Below are 7,174 nucleotides of genomic sequence, written 5' to 3'. Positions count from 1 at the left end.
ATTTTAAGGGACACTATCACGGGATTTTTTCTGCTCTTCAGTAAAAGGTACTAAAATTGGTGAAGTTCTCTCGCTTGTTCATGAAATGCGCCTTGAACATCGACATGATATAAAGTAAATTGTTGTTGAATAAAGAGGGGGGGGGGGGGGGGGCTTTATTATACTATTATTTTTAAGCTGTTTTTCCAGACCACTAGAGCAGAACTTAAAAAAAGTCAGCCTAACTTTTTCAATTTGATAACCAAAGGTCCTGATGGTATCGCAATAATATCACTTGTTTAGAGCTTCAGTACACTGGCATAGCAATTTTCAACAAAACTGGACCACTATTTGTAGGTTTCCGTACCTCTACGCAGGCTTGCAAATTTTTTAAGTGAAGCTCGTGACAGTGTTCCTTAAACTGACCTATCTCAGAACATGCCTAAAGAAATGATTTTTCAAAAAGCCTTGCATTTGAAAAGTAGTTAGAAGTAGTCACCGCCTTCAGCCATGCATGCTCTGTAACAGAGACTGTCACTCCCACATTGGCCTCTTCAGCCACAACACTGAGACATCATCAACAAAGCAAAACAAGCAATTCAAATATAATCCACAGTCTTCTGAGACTGATGGATGCCTTCTACTAGTCAGGTTTATTCTGAGTATCCTTGTGGCATTTTTCAACTGAACTGGACCAATCCTGGTGGTCAGAAAGAGCACACCATATATAAGGAGACGCCCAACCATGAGTAAAATACAGGAGCTCATCCAACAGCCCTACTACCTACACTGTATATGGGTATGATACAGGAGAACTATCCCTCCCCAACCCTTCCTTCTCAGTCCTGTCTATTCTCACCAGTCTTGCTCCTCCATTAACTACCTGGGCCCGGTTGTTCAAAGCATGATTAAGCTAATCCAGGATTAGCGTGAATTTTGAATTCAATTTTAAAACATTTCGTTGAGGTTTTCTTTTTATATTCTTTGTCCCCCAGTTTTGACGTGGACCAATCTTAAATTTCACAAAACATTAGCTATGGAAAAGCCTTCAAAAGAAGAGAAATTAAAACCTCGATCATCTTTTAATCCTGGGTTAGCGTTAATCACCTTTCGAACAACCCGGCCCAGGTTTTCCTTCTCTGCACTAGCACCAGGTTTCACAAAGCACTTTTTAATATAATTAATTTAATATATTATATTGTAAGCAGTGCATTATGTGATGCTTCCAGTGCTTTTGGCCTATTTTGAAATTAATCACCTCCTGAATATCCCCCTTCCCCCTCCTCCAATCAGTACTTTAAATAAAAAAAAAACAAACTTATTAAGCACTGTTTCATCTCTTCCTCTGACAATCTCATTACATGTACATGTCTGTTAAATTATCAGACACACATGAAACTTGAAATTTGCTGTCTCTCCCACAAAATAAGCAAGATCTTTTGAATGAAGTTCAAAAATAAAGAGAAGTGGGTCTATTAGCACTTACTTCATTTTTGAGATAAGGGGAGGTCATCTCAGACTGCCTTTACAACACCTGTAAAGAGATAACCTCAAATTATTTAAATTACAGTAAATCGTGTTTCACATTAAAGTTAAAAAAAAAACAGCAGTCAGACCTCACATGATTATAAGCAGACATACTTGGCACCAGAAAAAGTGCCCACATCTAAGAGATGTTTGCTTATGGGAGGCTAGTCACTCACTGAGGTTAAAAATGAAATATTTGTATGTGGCTGGGACCCCCCTGAGGGGGGAGGGGTAATACCTTCTATACAATAAATGGGTATGTCCCACTGGATGGGGTTGCATTTTTGACCTTTCAGGTCTGTGATGGGGTTCTAATTTGGGCCTTTTAGCCTGAAATGGGGTCACTAAATGGGGAAAAGCTACACCAAATTTATATCTTTTTGCTTATCTAAATTGGGTCATTTTGAAATGTGCAAAAATATACAGTGAAGTATTTTAGAAAAAATTAAAAAAAAAACATCTTCTTCACTTCCGGTCTGGGATGGGGTATGCAATTCAACTATTAAATCTAAGATGGGGAAGCAAATTTGAGTTTTCTAAGTCTAAAACTTTATTTATGCCAAAGATCCTTTAACAACCCACTCTCCCACCCCCGGGCGCTAGGACCATGACAAATGCCATTACTTATGACAGGTGTCCACCTATGGACATTGGCCTAGCAGGGAATGTTTTTTACCTTAACCAAAAATCAACTATCAAACAATTTTCCCTTTTTTCCAGCCCTGATTAATATAATTATATTTAGGGAAGTGGTAATAACAAGGGTACTCGACGAGGACCCACCTTGTGTAGGGGTAGGGGGCTATGCAAGACACCACCTGTCTGATAAGCCAAATGGACAACATTTATCGGAATCAAATTCAAGTTGAGACTTTCATATTAGCTGCACAACAAGCTTGCATTGCTAGAGAAATGGCACAAGGAGGTTTAAATCTTACTTGCATTTTGTGAATCAGTCTTTACAATGTACTTATGGTTATTTATCTAATCAGTAGTAATATGTCCAAAACGAAAGCACAGATCCCATGTTATCAATAAAATTCTCATTCTCAAACTATTGGTAGACAGAAGTAGGGTCGGCATCAAAATTCATGTTGAGACTTTCATATTAGCTGCAAAACAAGCTTGCATCAATTGCTAGAGAAATGGCACAAGGAGGTTTGAATCTTTTTTAATTTCTACTCCTGTTATAGTTATACAAACAAGAAAGGCTTTTAAGGTAGGGAAGGTGGGGGGTTCACATGAAGAGACCACCTGTCTTTTTGCAGAGTAGTGGCTTCTGTCTGAGTACAATAGTTTTGAGATGAGATCAGGTATCTTTAAAAAAAATTCCAGTCAACTTCTGAAAATAATTCTCTTAACAACAACAAAACTTTTTAAAATGCAGCACATAACCACTTACTTACATTATCAGGCACAGATCCTTACTGGTTTTATGAAATAGATTTTCAGACCTTGTAATTAAAATATACTTTCAGAGTTCAAGAAATTGTCCAAGTTTTAATATCAAAAACGTGACACTCATTCATTGAAATTTAAATATTATTCGATATTAATTAAAACATAGATCTTGGCATTGGAAAATTTATCTGCCAATTTGGAAAACTTCATCCAAGGAAAATGGAACTGGTCAACATCTTGTCCAAGTGACTCAAAGAACACAGAAATGACACTTTAGGGGGCAAAATCTAAAAATGTTCCTGGGGGAAATCTAAAAATGTTCCAGGGTAGCATGCCCCCAGAACCCAATTGAGGGTCACACCTTTGGTGCTGATCTTGTTATCGGAAAATGGTCACCATTTTCTCTGGATCCACACCTCATTATGATCCTTGGTTTAGCACAAAAGGATAATATCTTCCTTTGCAGTTGTATGATCAAACATTTAAAATTTGGAACAGAAACAAAAGAAAATTTACTTGATTTGTGAAATATATTCTACAACTACATGTCATTTAGCCTCCATACATTTCTGTCACTTCCAGTTCAACCACAAAAGCAATGATATTTTGTCCAGTATATGTTTTATTAACAATTAAAATTCCAAAGGAAACCCAGATGGGCTGTGGATAAACTGGAATGAAACATCCCATGGTCATCCCATCCCATGGTGTAACTTCCCATTTAATATACTGTGGTGATTTCATTTTTAAAAAAAAAAAAAAATAGGCTGGGTGACAGTTTGACTAAGTGAATTGGCAATAATTAGGTGGTTTTGCAATTTTCATTCGCAAATAAGTAGTCTGTGTACAGCCGCCCTGCTCCCCTTCCGATTTTTTTTGAGGGGAGCGGGACGGCTATACACAAGCTAGCAAATAAGCTACCAAGAAATATAAGCATTCTTGTAAACATGAGGCCATAAGCACTTATCCTAGTGTGGTGTCTGATATTTGCAGACTGCAGACTCTTATCATTACCATTATTGAGAGCTAACTGTAAACAGGCTAATCTTAGTGCTATTCAGGCAAACCGAAGTGAAAGACTGTAAGTCTGCAGTCTGCAGGCTGCAAATTAAATGTCAGACGTTCATCCTAGTGAGAGTGAAGACAGCATTTGACACAAGCATCAGCTTATATTATGTGAGGCAGTCTTTGCAATGTGCTTATGGTTTTTTATCTACTCAGGCCATCCCAATATCAATTTGTTTTGTTTCCCATCGTCTTGTCTCTTGTGATGGTGGGTCGGTCGGTCAGGCAAAAAAAAAAGAATGAACACTTAAAGGGGTCTGGGTTCATTTAAGAAGCTAGGAGATGCAGAACCGAAAGATTTTGTTTTAGTCGATCCCAATCTTGCTGAGAATGTTGGAACAATCGTTTTGCCCTTGGCACGAAACAGCGAAACAGTATCGATGTCAATTAAGGACAAGGACATTACATCATACCAATTGCTGTTAACAAAACAAGATCGGGTGCTTGAAAATTAAAGTACTTGCTTCATTCACAGGCTATGACTAGTGAATCTGGATTTTTTTTACATTTCGAAAAAAAAGTGTCGGTCAGGGGATGGGAAACGAAACATTTTATTAGCATGGCCTCAGTAGTAATATGTCCACAGTGTAAGCACGGACATATACAAAACATGGACCCGGGTCCATGGACCACCCCTGTGGACCCGGTCCATGGACCACCTTGTGGACCCGGTCCATGGACCACCCCTGTGGACCACCCCTAATTTTCGAAAGAAAATCAAAGTGTAGAATGGGTATGAATTGACGGCAGGTACTAAAACACAAAACAACGAAATGAAACCACTTAAACAAAATGACCAAAACCAAATTAGCGAAACCACTGAAACAACCAAAACGAAACCGCCGAAACGGTTGAAACGAGCGAAACGAAACATAATCACTGAAACCATTACCATTAGCGAGAGCTAACCGTAAGCAGGCTAACCTGAGTCTTATTCAGGCTAACCGAAGTGCTACTGAGGCTAACCGGAGTGCTAATTAGGCTAATAAGATCACAATATTGTCAAAATATTGTTATAAACTGTGTAGCGCTTATTAGGCTCAGCTAGGCTAACTGGAGTGGCCAATCGGAGTGGAAGGCATGGAAGGTGCTCTCCGGTTTATAGACTGAATAGCACTCCGGTTAGCCTAACTAGGACTCCGGTTAGCCTATCTAGGACTCAGGTTAGTCTGTTTACGGTTAGCTGGTAAAAAATTTGCTTGTTTCGGTGATTTTGTCTTGTTGTCTTTGTCACTCGTTTCAGCTGTTTCAGTTGTTTCGGCGGTTTCGTTTTGGTGGTTTAGCTTGTTTTGGTCATTTCGTTCCGGTGGTTTCATTTCGTTGTTTTGGGTTTTGGTACCTGCCGTCAATTTATACCCTGACCCCATTCTACACTTTGATTTTCTTTTGAAAATTAGGGGTGGTCCATGGACTCGGGTCCACAAGGTGGTCCATGGACCGGTCTGACGTGGGTGATAACATCATCATGATACCAGTCATGACTTTCTACAAGTTGCCACAATTCCAGGAATACTTAGACCAGTATCAGGCTCAATATAAGCAAAATTGCTCAGGTAAAGTACAGGATCTTATTCTTCATTTGATACGGAACCGTTTAGAAGCTTCTAATATGAACAATCTAGCATCACAGATCAGTAAGCGAAAGACTGGTCAAGACTGACAGATCCCAATTCTATAGATAACCATACAAATGTGTTGTTCTTCTAATACTTTAGTTATGTCGCATATAAAACGGTTTTTTTAATGCTTGGCTTCGGCGCATTCATAAGCATTTGCCATTGGTGAATTAAGCCTGACATGTTATTCAGTGTTTTGAACCATAAAAAGAGATCATGAAATCTAAAATAAGTTCCTGAGTTGTTTCACTTTCCATAAACATGGCATATGTCTCTTTATCTTTACAACAACACAAACAGTAAAAGTAATACCTCATGGACATCTTCTGTTGCGAAGAAAATCCCCTGGATCCGCGGTCTTACAGTGCTATGGAAGCCGCCATCTTGATTCATTAGTAACCGCCCTCATCGCCGCCAGTCTATCGTAATTGGTCGAAAACTGTCACGTGGTGCAAACCCCTGTTTTGCGCGGGAGTTTTAGCTTCAGCGTTCGATTACAATTTCTCCCTGAGATTTTCAAAAGTAAGTTTCGCATGGACTCTTAACGTAGAAAACATAGGCTACATTTAAGAGGGACCGGACCTGACGGGCTTCTGTTTACATGGAACCGTTTGGAACCGGCTCTACTCTGTTTACACGGGACCGTTCAGGAGCCGTCCCGTGTTAACATAGCTTAGACTTGTCTTTAACGTCAGATTTTCCACTAAGGAGCGTTTTCACTCACGAGGCCAATTCCTCTGATAATCAAGGTTGTTTTATTGAATATGTATCGTTCTCCATGATGGGTAGCGGTCTGATACATTTTATAGGAAGAGTTCCAGCTTTATACTTATTGGACGGTGCGTTATCTAACGTTCTTACCGTGTGTGTTATGCCCAGTTTCTCATCATATCTTGGTCAGCTGAATTCATGAAAGGGAGGCTTTGTTGCGACATTCTTGGAAAATCTTGAAGATGAATTTGTGTTGAGGGCACAGAATGATCCAATGTCGTGTGTGGGCGAGGCGGGGGGAAAGGACCCCTATTATATTAGCCAAGCCTAAAAACGAAGCCTCACATTTACTTCGGGGCGTTGTAGTCGTACCGGGATGTGCTCCTTGTTTCGCCAAGGGGTGTAAATTTGGGGTCACTTTGCCATCAAGGTCTTTTTTAGGGTGCGCGTGAAAAAATAAAAAAAAAAACGTCATACTTTGTTGGCTGTCCAGACAGATCAGGCATAAAAATGGTCTTCTTTGGGGGTCGAAATAAAAGCTTGAGGCATGCCAAATTTTCCGACGAGTATCCCTGTCCCTTTCTTATGAGTGCTCCCCCCCCCCCACCCCCCCCCCCCCCGTGTGCTTCTTACATGCCGTACATCTCGTCAGGACCATTGATTTATTTGATTATCCTGCGATAATCCCCTGTAGCGTAACATTTACCGTTCACGTGCCCTGAACAAATAAAAATTTAGGCCTTTTACAGGGTGTCAGTATTGATTTTCTTAAAGACACTAGATAAAAGCAGTTTATAAAGCAGGCAGTCAAGTATCTTTTAAAACGGTTCTATATCCTTGGAAATAAAAATAAAAAGCGATGTTATTTGAAAATA

The 7,174-nt window shown here is 39.6% G+C and overlaps 1 long non-coding RNA gene across 1 annotated transcript; it reads right to left on the bottom strand.

The window, feature by feature from the left end:
* Nucleotides 1-22: 22 nt before the first annotated feature.
* LOC144639560 (uncharacterized) lies at nucleotides 23-6,002 on the bottom strand. Its single transcript, XR_013568170.1, has 3 exons — nucleotides 5,901-6,002; nucleotides 1,466-1,513; nucleotides 23-679 (listed from the first exon to the last, which is right to left on the bottom strand). It is a non-coding gene; the product is annotated as an uncharacterized LOC144639560 (long non-coding RNA).
* Nucleotides 6,003-7,174: the final 1,172 nt, after the last annotated feature.

The sequence above is a fragment of the Oculina patagonica genome, unplaced genomic scaffold (genome assembly GCF_052425735.1).
Source record: "Oculina patagonica isolate OP01 unplaced genomic scaffold, crgOcupat unplaced1059, whole genome shotgun sequence".
Lineage (NCBI taxonomy): Eukaryota > Metazoa > Cnidaria > Anthozoa > Scleractinia > Oculinidae > Oculina > Oculina patagonica.
Note: the sequence above shows the minus strand (reverse complement) of the source record. Positions and strands in the feature narration are given on the sequence as shown.